This window comes from Patagioenas fasciata, unplaced genomic scaffold, assembly GCF_037038585.1.
Source record: "Patagioenas fasciata isolate bPatFas1 unplaced genomic scaffold, bPatFas1.hap1 Unplaced_35, whole genome shotgun sequence".
In the NCBI taxonomy this organism is placed as follows: domain Eukaryota; kingdom Metazoa; phylum Chordata; class Aves; order Columbiformes; family Columbidae; genus Patagioenas; species Patagioenas fasciata.
The window spans coordinates 637,256-651,217 of record NW_027288751.1 but is presented as its reverse complement, the minus strand read 5'-3'; the positions used below and the strand labels follow the sequence as shown (position 1 = coordinate 651,217).

Below are 13,962 nucleotides of genomic sequence, written 5' to 3'. Positions count from 1 at the left end.
GACGTAACAATAGGCCCTAGGGACAAAGGGGGTCCCCACGGTGTTACAATGGTCCCGGGTGACAAAGGGGGATGCCCAGGATGTCACAATGGGCCCTGAGGCAAGGAGGGGTCTCCATGGTGTCACAATGGGTCCCCAGTGACAAGGAGGGTCCCCATGGTGTCACGATGCGTCCTGGGGACAAGGGGGTCCCCAGGATGTAAGAATGAACCCTGGGGACAATGGGGGGTCCTGGGACGTCACAATGGGTCCTGGGGACAAAGGGGGTCTCCAGGATGTCACAATGGGCTCTGGGGACAATGCAGGGTCCTGGGACGTCACAATGGGTCCTTAGGACAAAGAGGGGTCCCCAGGATGTCACAATCGGCCCTGGGGACAATGTGGGGTCCTGGGATGTCACAATGGGCCCCAGTGACAAAGGGGGTGCCCTGAATGTCACAATGGGCCCTGGGGACAATGGGGGGGTCTTGGGACGTCACAATGGGCCCTGGGGACAAGGAGGGATCCCCAGGATGTCACAATGGGCCCTGGGGACAATGGGGGGTCCTGGGACGTCACAATGGGCCCTGGGGACAAGAGGGGGTCCCCAGGATGTCACAATGGGCCCTGGGGACAAAGAGGTGTCCCCTGAATGTCACAATGGGCCCTGGGGACAAGGGGGTGCAGAGGATGTCACAATAGGCCCTGGGGACAATGGGGGGTCCTGGGACGTCACAATGGGCCCTGGGGACAAGGAGGGTTCCCCAGGATGTCACAATGGGCCCTGGGGACACAGAGGGGCCCTACAACATCACAATCAGCCCTGGGTACATGGGGGGATCCCCTGAAAGTCACAATGAGCCTTGGGAGTAGAGGGGGCTCCCCAGGACGTCACAATGGGCCCTGGGAACAATGGGGGTCCCTTGAAGGTCACAATGGGCCCTGGGAACAATGGTGGGTCCCCTGAATGTCAAAATGGGCCCTGGGGACAAAGGGGGGTCCGCAGGATGTCACAATGGGCACTGGGGACAAAGGGGAGGTCCCCATGGTGTCACAATGGGCCCAAGTGACAAGGAGGGTCCCCACGGTGCCACGATGGGTCCTGGGGACAAGGGGGTCCCCCAGATGTCACAATGGGCCCTGGGGACAATGGGGTTGCCCAGGATGTCACAATGGACCCTGGGGACAAAGGGGGATCCCCAGGATGTCACAATGGGCCCTGGGGACCAGGGGGGTCCTGCGATGTCACAATGGGCCCTGGGGAGAAAGGGGGTCCCCTGGATGTCACAATGGGCTCTGGGGACAAGGAGGGATCCCCAGGATGTCACAATGGGCCCTGGGGACAATGGGGGGTCCTGGGACGTCACAATGGGCCCCAGTGACAAGGGGGGGTCCCCAGGATGTCACAATGGGCCCTGAGGACAAAGAGGGGTCCCCTGAATGTCACAATGGGCCCTGGGGACAAGGGCGTGCCGAGGATGTCACAATGGGCCCTGGGGACAATGGGGGGTCCTGGAATGTCACAATGGGCACTGGGGACTATGGGGGTCCCCAGGATGTCACAATGGGCCTTGGGGACAATAGGAGGTTCTGGGATGTCACAATGGGCCCTGGGGACAATGGGGGGTGCCCAGGATGTGAAAATGAGTCCTGAGGACATGGGGGGGTCCCCATGGTGTCACAATGGGTCCCCAGTGACAAGGAGGGGTCCCCATGGTGTCACAATAGGCCCTTGGGACAATGGGGTCCCCTGAATGTCACAATGGGCCCTGGGAACAAAAGTGGTTGCCATGGTGCCACAAGGGGCCCTGGGGTCAAAGGCGGTCCCCATGGTGCTAAAATGGGCCCTGGGAGCAAGGGGGTGGCCAGGATGTCACAATGGGTCCTGGGGACAATGGGGGGTGCCCAGGATGTCACAATGGACCCTGAGGACATGGGGGGGTCCCCATGGTGCCACAATGGGCCCTGGGGACTAATGAGGTCCCCACTATGTCACAATGCGTCCTGGAGAAAAAGATGGGTCCCCAGGATGTTACAATCTGCTCTTGGCACAATGGGGTTCCTGGGATGTCACAATGGGCCCTGGGGACAATGGGGGTCCCCACGGTGCCACGATGGGTCCTGGGGACAAGGGCGTCCCCCTAGATGTCACAATGGGCCCTGGGGACAATGGGGTTGCCCAGGATGTCACAATGGACCCTGGGGACAAAGGGGGGTGGGCAGGATGTCACAATGGGCACTGGGGACAAAGGGGGGGTCCCCATGGTGTCACAATGGGTCCCCAGTGACAAGGAGGGTTCCCCATGGTGTCACAATAGGCCCTGGGGACAAAGTGGGGTCCTAGAATGTCACAATGAGCCCTGGGGACAAAGGGGGGTCCTGGGATGTCACAATGGGCCCTGGGGACAAGAGGGGATTCCTAGGATGTCACAATGGGCCCTGGGGACTAATGTGGTCCCCACGGTGTCACAATATGTCCTGGAGACAAAGAGGGGTCCCCAGGATGTCACAATGGGCCCTTGGGACAATGGGGTTCCTGGGATGTCACAATGGGTCCCCAGTGACAAAGGGGGTCCCCAGGATGTCTCAATGGGCCCTGAGAACAATGGGAGGTCCCCATGGTGTCACAAAGGGTCCCCAGTGACAAGGGAGGTCCCCACGGTGCCACGATGGGTCCTGGGGACAAGGAGGTCCCCAGGATGCCACAATGGGCCCTGGGGACAATGGGGGGTCCTGGGACGTCACAATGGGCCCCAGTGACAAAGGGGGTCCCCAGGATGTCACAATGGGCCCTGGGGACAATCTGGGGTCCTGGGACGTCACAATGGGCCCTGGGGACAAGGAGGGATCCCCAGGATGTCACAATGGGACCTGGGGACAAGGGGGTCCCCAGGACTCACAGTGGGCTCTGGGGACAATGGAGGTTCCCCAGGATGCTCACAATAGGCCCTGAGGACAAGGGGTGGTCCCCATGGTGTCACAATGGGTCCCCAGTGACAAGGGGGGTCCCCAAGTGTCACAATGGGCCCTGGGGACAATGGGGGTCCCGGGACGGAATAATAGGCCCTGGGAACAAAGGGGGGGTCCCACAGTGTCACAATGGGCCCTGGGGACAAAGCGGGTCCCCACGGTGTTACAATGGTCCAGGGGGAAAAAGGGGGATGCCCAGGATGTCACAATGGGCCCTGAGGACAAGGGGGGCTCCCCAGGGTGTTGGAATGGGTCCCCAGTGACAAGGAGGGTCCCCATGGTGTCACGATGGGTCCTGGGGACAAGGGGGTCCCCAGGATGTAAGAATGAACCCTGGGGACAATGGGGGGTCCTGGGACGTCACAATGGGCCCTGGAGACAAAGGGGGTCCCCAGATTGTCACAATGGGCCCTGGGGACAATGTGGGGTCCTGGGACGTCACAATGGGCCCCAGTGACAAAGGGGGTCCCCAGGATGTCACAATGGGCCCTGGGGACAATCTGGGGTCCTGGGACGTCACAATGGGCCCTGGGGACAAGGAGGGATCCCCAGGATGTCACAATGGGCCCTGGGGACAATGGGGGGTCCTGGGACGTCACAATGGGCCCTGGGGACAAGAGGGGGTCCCCAGGATGTCACAATGGGCCCTGGCGACAAAGAGGGGTCCCCTGAATGTCACAATGGGCCCTGGGGACAAGGGGGTGCCGACGATGTCACAATGGGCCCTGCGGACAAGGGGGGGTCCGCAGGATGTCACAATGGGCACTGGGGACAAAGGGGAGGTCCCCATGGTGTCACAATGGGCCCAAGTGACAAGGAGGGTCCCCACGGTGCCACGATGGGTCCTGGGGACAAGGGGGTCCCCCAGATGTCACAATGGGCCCTGGGGACAATGGGGTTGCCCAGGATGTCACAATGGACCCTGGGGACAAAGGGGGATCCCCAGGATGTCACAATGGGCCCTGGGGACCAGGGGGGTCCTGCGATGTCACAATGGGCCCTGGGGAGAAAGGGGGTCCCCTGGATGTCACAATGGGCTCTGGGGACAAGGAGTGTCCCCAGGATGTCACAATGGGCCCTGGGGACAAGGAGGGATCCCCAGGATGTCACAATGGGCCCCAGTGACAAGGGGGGGTCCCCAGGATGTCACAATGGGCCCTGAGGACAAAGAGGGGTCCCCTGAATGTCACAATGGGCCCTGGGGACAAGGGCGTGCCGAGGATGTCACAATGGGCCCTGGGGACAATGGGGGGTCCTGGAATGTCACAATGGGCACTGGGGACTATGGGGGTCCCCAGGATGTCACAATGGGCCTTGGGGACAATAGGAGGTTCTGGGATGTCACAATGGGCCCTGGGGACAATGGGGGGTGCCCAGGATGTGAAAATGAGTCCTGAGGACATGGGGGGGTCCCCATGGTGTCACAATGGGTCCCCAGTGACAAGGAGGGGTCCCCATGGTGTCACAATAGGCCCTTGGGACAATGGGGTCCCCTGAATGTCACAATGGGCCCTGGGAACAAAAGTGGTTGCCATGGTGCCACAAGGGGCCCTGGGGTCAAAGGCGGTCCCCATGGTGCTAAAATGGGCCCTGGGAGCAAGGGGGTGGCCAGGATGTCACAATGGGTCCTGGGGACAATGGGGGGTGCCCAGGATGTCACAATGGACCCTGAGGACATGGGGGGGTCCCCATGGTGCCACAATGGGCCCTGGGGACTAATGAGGTCCCCACTATGTCACAATGCGTCCTGGAGAAAAAGGGGGGTCCCCAGGATGTTACAATCTGCTCTTGGCACAATGGGGTTCCTGGGATGTCACAATGGGCCCTGGGGACAATGGGGGTCCCCACGGTGCCACGATGGGTCCTGGGGACAAGGGCGTCCCCCTAGATGTCACAATGGGCCCTGGGGACAATGGGGTTGCCCAGGATGTCACAATGGACCCTGGGGACAAAGGGGGGTGGGCAGGATGTCACAATGGGCACTGGGGACAAAGGGGGGGTCCCCATGGTGTCACAATGGGTCCCCAGTGACAAGGAGGGTTCCCCATGGTGTCACAATAGGCCCTGGGGACAAAGTGGGGTCCTAGAATGTCACAATGAGCCCTGGGGACAAAGGGGGGTCCTGGGATGTCACAATGGGCCCTGGGGACAAGAGGGGATTCCTAGGATGTCACAATGGGCCCTGGGGACTAATGTGGTCCCCACGGTGTCACAATATGTCCTGGAGACAAAGAGGGGTCCCCAGGATGTCACAATGGGCCCTTGGGACAATGGGGTTCCTGGGATGTCACAATGGGTCCCCAGTGACAAAGGGGGTCCCCAGGATGTCTCAATGGGCCCTGAGAACAATGGGAGGTCCCCATGGTGTCACAAAGGGTCCCCAGTGACAAGGGAGGTCCCCACGGTGCCACGATGGGTCCTGGGGACAAGGAGGTCCCCAGGATGCCACAATGGGCCCTGGGGACAATGGGGGGTCCTGGGACGTCACAATGGGCCCCAGTGACAAAGGGGGTCCCCAGGATGTCACAATGGGCCCTGGGGACAATCTGGGGTCCTGGGACGTCACAATGGGCCCTGGGGACAAGGAGGGATCCCCAGGATGTCACAATGGGACCTGGGGACAAGGGGGTCCCCAGGACTCACAGTGGGCTCTGGGGACAATGGAGGTTCCCCAGGATGCTCACAATAGGCCCTGAGGACAAGGGGTGGTCCCCATGGTGTCACAATGGGTCCCCACTGACAAGGGGGGTCCCCAAGTGTCACAATGGGCCCTGGGGACAATGGGGGTCCCGGGACGGAATAATAGGCCCTGGGAACAAAGGGGGGGTCCCACAGTGTCACAATGGGCCCTGGGGACAAAGCGGGTCCCCACGGTGTTACAATGGTCCAGGGGGAAAAAGGGGGATGCCCAGGATGTCACAATGGGCCCTGAGGACAAGGGGGTTCCCCAGGGTGTCGGAATGGGTCCCCAGTGACAAGGAGGGTCCCCATGGTGTCACGATGGGTCCTGGGGACAAGGGGGTCCCCAGGATGTAAGAATGAACCCTGGGGACAATGGGGGGTCCTGGGACGTCACAATGGGCCCTGGAGACAAAGGGGGTCCCCAGATTGTCACAATGGGCCCTGGGGACAATGTGGGGTCCTGGGACGTCACAATGGGCCCCAGTGACAAAGGGGGTCCCCAGGATGTCACAATGGGCCCTGGGGACAATCTGGGGTCCTGGGACGTCACAATGGGCCCTGGGGACAAGGAGGGATCCCCAGGATGTCACAATGGGCCCTGGGGACAATGGGGGGTCCTGGGACGTCACAATGGGCCCTGGGGACAAGAGGGGGTCCCCAGGATGTCACAATGGGCCCTGGGGACAAAGAGGGGTCCCCTGAATGTCACAATGGGCCCTGGGGACAAGGGGGTGCCGAGGATGTCACAATGGGCCCTGGGGACAAGGGGGGGTCCCCAGGATGTCACAATGGGCCCTGGGTACAAAGAGGGGTCTCTAAAGTGTCACAATGGGCCCTGGGGACACAGAGGGGCCCTAGGACGTCACAATCAGCCCTGGGGACAAGGGGGAGGTCCCCTGAAAGTCACAATGAGCCCTGGGAACAGAGGGGGTCCCCAGGACGTCACAATGGGCCCTAGGAACAATGGGGGTCCCTTGAAGGTCACAATGGGCCCTGGGGACAATGGTGGGTGTCCTGAATGTCAAAATGGGCCCTGGGGACAAAGGGGGGGTCCGCAGGATGTCACAATGGGCACTGGGGACAAAGGGGGAGTCCCCATGGTGTCACAATGGGCCCAAGTGACAAGGAGGGCACCCACGGTGCCACGATGGGTCCTGGGGACAAGGTGGTCCCCCAGATGTCACATTGGGCCCTGGGGACATTGGGGTTGCCCAGGATGTCACAATGGGCCCTGGGGACAATGGTGGGTCCCCTGAATGTCAAAATGGGCCCTGGGGACAAAGGGGGGTAGCAGGATGTCACAATGGGTACTGGGGACAAAGGGGGCGTCCCCATGGTGTCACAATGGGCCCTGGGGACAAAGGGGGATCCCCAGGATGTCACAATGGGCCCTGGGGACAATGGGAGTCCCCAAGGTGTCAGAACGAGCCCTGGGGACAAAGTGGAATCCTGGGATGTCACAATGGCCCCCAGTGACAAAGGGGTTCCCCATGGTGCCACAATGGGCCCTGGGCACAAAGGGGGTCCCCAGGATTTCACAATAGCACTGGGGACAAAGGGGGGTCATGGGATGTCACAATGGGCCCTGGGGACAAGGGAGGTCCCCATGGTGTCACAATAAGCCCTGGGGACAAAGTGGGGTCCTGGGATGTCACAATGGGCCCCAGTGACAAAGGGGGTCCCCATGGTGCCACAATGGGCCGTGGGGACAAAAGGGGTCCCCAGGATGTCACAATGGGCCCTGGGGACCAGGGGGGGTCCTGCGATGTCACAATGGGCCCTGGGGACAAAGGGGGTCCCCTGGATGTCACAATGGGCTCTGTGGACAAGGGTGGCACCCACGGTGTCACAATGGGCCCTGGGAACAAGGCGGGGTGCCCATAGTGTCACAATGGGTCCTGGGGACAAGTGGGGTCCCCAGGATGTCACAATGGGCCCTGAGGACAATGTGGGGTCCTGGGATGTCACAATGGGCCCCAGTGACAAAGGGGGTGCCCTGAATGTCACAATGGGTCCTGAAGACAATGGGGGGTCCTGGGACGTCACAATGGGCCCTGGGGACAAGGAGGGATCCCCAGGATGTCACAATGGGCCCTGGGGACAAGGGGGGGTCCCCAGGATGTCACAATGTGCCCTGGGTACAAAGAGGCGTCCCCTGAATGTCGCAATGGGCCCTGGGGACAAGGGGGGGTCCTGGGATGTCACAATGGGCCCTGGGGCCAAACAGGGATCCCCAGGATGTCACAATGGGCCCTGGGGACAATGGGGGGTCCTGGGACGTCACAATGGGCCCCAGTAATAAGGGGGTATCCCCAGGATGTCATAATGGGCCCTGGGGACCAGGGGGGTCCTTCGATGTCACAATGGGCCCTGGGGACAAAGGGGGTCCCCTGGATGTCACAATGGGCCCTGGGGACAAAGGGGGGTCCTGGGATGTCTCAATGAGCCCTGCGGACAAGGGTGGTACCCACGGTGTCACAATGGGCCCTGGGAACAAGGGGGGGACCCCATAGTGTCACAATGGGTCCTGGGGACAATGTGGGGTCCTGGGATGTCACAATGGGCCCCAGTGACAAAGGGGCCCTCTGAATGTCACAATGGGTCCTGGGGAAAATGGGGGGTCCTGGGACGTCACAATGGGCCCTGGGGACAAGGAGGGATCCCCAGGATGTCACAATGGGCCCTGGGGACAAAGAGGCGTCCCCGGAATGTCACAATGGGCCCTGGGGACAAAGAGGAGTCCCCTGAATGTCACAATGGACCCTGGGGACAATGGGGGATCCTGGGACGTCACAATGGGCCCCAGTGACAAGGGGGGGTCCCCAGGATGTCACAATGTGCCCTGGGGACAAAGAGGCGTCCCCGGAATGTCACAATGGGCCCTGGGGACAAGGGGGTGCCCTGAATGTTGCAATGGGCCCTGGGGACAATGGGGAGTCCTAAGACGTCACAATGGGCCCTGGGGACAAGGAGGGATCCTGGGACGTCACAATGGGCCCCAGTGACAAGGGGGGGTCCCCAGGATGTCACAATGGGCCCTGGGGACAAAGAGGGGTCCCCTGAATGTCACAATGGGCCCTGGGGACAAGGGGGTGCAGTGGATGTTACAATGGGCCCTGGGGACAATTGGGGGTGTCCAGGATGTGAGAATGAGTCCTGAGGACAAGGGGGGGTCCCCATGGTGTCACAATGGGTCCCCAGTGACAAGGAGGGGTCCCCATGGTGTCACAATAGGCCCTGGGGACAAAGTGGGGTCCAAGAATGTCACAATGGGCCCTGGGGACAAAAGGGGTTGCCATGGTGCCACAATGGGCCCTGGGGTCAAAGGGGGGTCCTGGGATGTCACAATGGGCCCTGGGGACAAAGGGGGTGTCCCCATGGTGCCACAACGGGCCCTGGGAGCAAGGGGGTGGCCAGGATGTCACAATGGGTCCTGGGGAAAATGGGGGGTGCCCAGGATGTCACAATGGACCCTGAGGACAAGCGGGGGTCTCCATGGTGTCACAATGGGCCCCAGTGACAAAGGGGGTCCCCTGAATGTCACAATAGGTCCTGGGGACAATGGGGGGTCCTGGGACGTCACAATGGGCCCTGGGGACAAGGAGGGATCCCCAGGATGTCAGAATGGGCCCTGGGGACAATGGGGGGTCCTGGGACGTCACAATGGGCCCTGGGAAGAAGGGGGGGTCCCCAGGATGTCACAATGGGCCCTGGGGACAAGGGGGTGCCGAGGATGTCACAATGGGCTCTGGGGACAATGGGGGGTCCTGGGCTGTCACAATGGACCCTGAGGACAAGGGGGGTCCCCAGGATGTCACAATGGGCCCTGGGGACAAAGGGGGTCCCCACGGTATCAGAATGGGCCCTGGGGACAAGGGGGGTCCCCTGAATGTCACAATGGGCCCTGGGGACAATGGGGGGTCCTGGGATGTCACAATGAGCCCTGCAGACAAGGGTGGTACCCACAGTGTCACAATGGGCCCTGGGCACAAGGGGGGGTCCCCATAGTGTCACAATGGACCCTGGGGACAAGGGGGTGCCGAGGATGTCACAATGGGCCCTGGGGACAATGGGGGGTCCTGGGACCGCACAATGGGCCCTGAGGACAATGGTGGGTCCCCTGAATGTCAAAATGGGCCCTGGGGACAAAGGGGGGTCCGCAGGATGTCACAATGGGCACTGGGGACAAAGGGGGGGTCCCCAGGATGTCACAATGGGCCCTGGGGACAATGTGGGGTCCTGGGATTTCACAATGGGCCCCAGTGACAAAGGGGGTCCCCTGAATGTCACAATGGGTCCTGGGGACAATGGGGGGTCCTGGGACGTCACAATGGGCCCTGGGGACAAGGGGGGGTCCCCAGGATGTCACAATGGGCCCTGGGGACAAAGAGGGGTCCCCTGAATGTCACAATGGGCCCTGGGGACAGGGGGGTGCAGTGGATGTCACAATGGGCCCTGGGGACAATGGGGGGTCCTAAGACGTCACAATGAACCCTGGGGACAACGGGGGGTCCTGGGACGTCACAATGGGCCCCAGTGACAAGGGGCGGTCCCCAGGATGTCACAATGGGCCCTGGGGACAAAGAGGAGTCCCCTGAATGTCACAATGGGCCCTGGGGACAATGGGGGTCCCCAGGATGTCACAATGGGCCCTGGGGACAATAGGAGGTTCTGGGATGTCACAATGGGCCCTTGGGGTTTAGAAGTCAGGTCTAAGAGTGCAGCGTTTGGGGTGCAGGGGCTTGGGGGGAAATTTAAGGTTGCAGAGTGTGGGGTGCACAGGACTGGGGCACAGGATTTGGGGGTGCGGGGTTTCAGGGTTCAGGATTTGGAGGTGTGGAGTTTTGGGGTGCAGGGGTTGGGAGTGCAGGGTGGTGGGGGTGAGAGATTTGGGTGCAGGATTTGGGGGTGCAGAGTCTTGGGAGGCAAGGATCCGGGGCTGCAGGATTTGGGGGTTCAGTGTTTAGGGCAGCACAATCTTGGGGTGCAGGGGTTTGCAGTGAAAGGTTTGGTAGGCAGGATTTGGGGTGCAGGATTCTGGGGTGCTGGGTTTGGGGTACAGGATTTGGTGTTGCAGGGATGGGGTTGAAGGGCTTGGGTTGCCAGGCCTTTGAGGTGCAGGATTTGGAGGTGCAGGGTTTGGGAGGGAATTCTTTGGGGTACAGGGTTTGGGGGCAGGTTTAGGGGTGGAGGATATAGGACGGAAAGATTTGGGAATGCAGGGTTTGGGGTGCAGGTTTCGGGGTTCAGGAAGGTAGGGAGGGCAGGATTAGGGGGTGCAAGGTTTCAGTTGTAGGGTTTAGGGGTGCAGAGTTTGGTAGGGCCGAATTTGGGGGTGCAGGATCTGGGGTGCAGGGTTTGGGAAGACAGGATCGGGGGTGGAGGATTTGGGGATGCAGGATTGAGGGGCAGGGTTTTGGTGCAGGGCTTGGGGTCAGGATCTGGGGTGCAGGTTTGGGAAGAGTATTTTGGGGTGCAGGATTTTGGGTGCCGTGTCTGCGGGGCAGGTTTGGGGTGATCACTGCTGATCCGCACACACTCTCTCTCTCTGTCCCCATTGTCCCCAATGCCCCCTTACCTGTCTCACCTCCCTCTCCAGCTCCGCTCCCACCCCCCCAATCCCCCTCAGCGGGGCCAGCCCGGGGTGCAGCTGCTGCAACGGCTCCTCCTCTGCATTCATTAACAATTAACACCCTCAGCAGCGCTAATTAACACCCCCCCACCCCCCCGTATCCCCGCTGCCCCCTAATTACCCCCTAATTCGCGCTAATCACCCCTAATTCCCCCTCATTACTCACCCAGCAGCCCCTCGATGTCCGCAGCCGCCATCTTGCCCCGCCGGGAGGGCCACAAACCACCTCAAAATTGACCCAAAATAGCGCTTTTTCAACCCAAAACCCTCCCGCTGAGGCTCCCCGAGCTGTGTCCCCAAAGCCCCCGCTGTTGTCACCTCGGGAAAAGCGCGAAAAAAGCGGCCCCGGGGGTCCCCGCGCTTCGCTTCGCGCTCTGAGGGAAAGCGCGGGAAAACGAGCGGAGACGGAAAGAGCCGAGCGCAGCCGAATGGGCCCGAGCGGAGCCGAATGGGCCCGAGCGGAACCGAACGGCGCCCGAGCGGAGCCGAACGGCGCCCGAGCGGAGCCGAGCGGCGCCCGAGCGGAGCCGAGCGGCGCCCGAGCGGAGCCGAGCGGCGCCCGAGTCCCGGCCGGGGCCGAACGCACCCGAAGGGACCCGAAGTCTTCCCGAAGGGGTCCGAGTGGAGCCGAACGCACCCGAACGCACCCGAAGGGGCCGAACGCACCCGAAGGGACCCGAAGTCTTCCCGAAGGGGTCCGAGTGGAGCCGAACGCACCCGAAGGGACCCGAACCCACCCGAAGGGGCCCGAGTGGAGCCGAACAAACCCGAAGGGACCCGAACCCACCCGAAGGGACCCGAACCCACCCGAAGGGACCCGAACGCACCCGAAGGGACCCGAACGCACCCGAAGGGAGCCGAACGCACCCGAAGGGACCCGAACGCACCCGAAGGGGTCCGAGTGGAGCCGAACGCACCCGAAGGGACCCGAACGCACCCGAAGGGACCCGAAGTCTCCCCGAAGGGGCCCGAACCCACCCGAAGGGGCCCGAAGTCTCCCCGAAGGGACCCGAAGTCTCCCCGAAGGGACCCGAACCCACCCGAAAGTGCCCCAAAAGGCGCCAAACTCCCAAATCCCCCCCTTTTTACCCCAAAACCCGTGTTCCGCTCCCCCCCCGGCCCCTCCTCTTCCTCCCCCCGCCCCCTTTCTTCCCCTTTTCCCGCCTCACGATCGTTTCCCGCCGCGGCGGTGGCTGCGAGCGAGGCCACGCCCCCTTCCTCAGGCGGCGGCCAATGGGAAGCGGGGGGGGTGCGTGGCCACGCCCACTGTGCGTGGCGTGCGCGGAGGCGGCTCCGAGAGGAGCCGAAGATACACGAAGGGAGCCGAAGATACACGAAGGGAGCCGAAGGGACCCGAGGGGACCCGAAGGGACCCGAACGCACCCGAAGGGACCCGAACGCACCCGAAGGGACCCGAACGCACCCGAAGGGACCCGAGTGGGGCCCGAACGTACCCGAGGGGACCCGAAGGCACCCGAAGGCACCCAAAGGGACCCGAACGCACCCGAAGGGACCCGAACGCACCCGAAGGGACCCGAGTGGGACCCGAACACACCCGAAGGGACCCGAAGGGACCCGAGTGGGGCCCGCACTCACCCGAAGGGACCCGAAGGGACCCGAACACACTTAGGGGGCTCCATGAGTCACTTATGGGTCACTATGGGGCACTCCTGGGTCCCTAAGGGGGAAATTATGGGGGTCTATGGGGAGTTCAGGAGGGACCCAGGAGTACCCCAAGGGACCCAGGAGTGCCCCAAAGGACCCAGGAGTTCAGGAGGGACCCAGGAGTGCCCCAAAGGACCCAGGAGTTCAGGAGGGACCCAGGAGTGCCCCAAAGGACCCAGGAGTACCCAAATGTGTTGTGTTTTGTTTTTTCTCTCTTGTTTATGTCCTCTTTTACCTGAAATGGGACAATGGGGGCAATGGGGGGCAATGGGGTCAATGGGGGGCAATGGGGTCAGTGGGGGGCAATGGGGTCAGTGGGGGGCAATGGGGGACAATGGGGGACAATGGGGGCAGTGGGTACAATGGGGGCAATGGGGGGCAATGGGGGCAATGGGGGGCAATGGGGGGCAATGGGGGGCAATGGGGGGCAATGGGGGCAGTGGGGGGCAATGGGACAATGGGGGGCAATGGGGTCAATGGGGGCAATGGGAGTCAATGCGGTCAATGGGGGCAATGGGAGTCAATGGGGGGCAATGGGGATCAATGGGTCAACGGGGTCAATGGGGGTCAATGGGGGTCAATGGGTCAATGGGGGCAATGGGGGCAATGGGGATCAATGGGGGGCAATGGGGGGCAATGGGGATCAATGGTGATCAATGGGGGGCAATGGGGGTCAATGGGGGGTCAATGAAGTCAATGACTCAATGGGGGTCAATGGGGATCAATGGGTCAATGGGGTCAGTGGGGTCAATGGGAGTCAATGGGGTCAATGGGGGTCAATGGGGTCAATGGGGATCAATGGGTCAATGGGAGTCAATGGGGTCAATGGGTCAATGGGGTCAATGGGGATCAATGGGTCAATGGGGTCAATGGGTCAATAGGGATCAATGGGGGGCAATGGGGATCAATGGGTCAATGGGGTCAATGGGGTCAATGGGTCAATGGGGGTCAATCGGTCAATGGGGATCAATGGGGGTCAATGGGGTCAGTCAATGGGGTCAATGGGGTCAATGGGAGTCAATGGGGTCAATGGG

The 13,962-nt window shown here is 61.9% G+C and overlaps 1 long non-coding RNA gene across 1 annotated transcript in view; it reads right to left on the bottom strand.

The window, feature by feature from the left end:
• The window catches only part of LOC139826854 (uncharacterized), a 64,907-nt gene extending 52,423 nt beyond the window's left edge, over window positions 1-12,484 (bottom strand). The window contains exons 1-2 of the long non-coding RNA XR_011736983.1: window positions 12,433-12,484; window positions 11,430-11,489 (exon numbers count right to left, since the gene is read on the bottom strand). This is a non-coding gene — a long non-coding RNA (uncharacterized lncRNA). The remainder of the gene's footprint in view (window positions 1-11,429; window positions 11,490-12,432) is intronic.
• Between the last annotated feature and the right edge of the window lie 1,478 nt (window positions 12,485-13,962).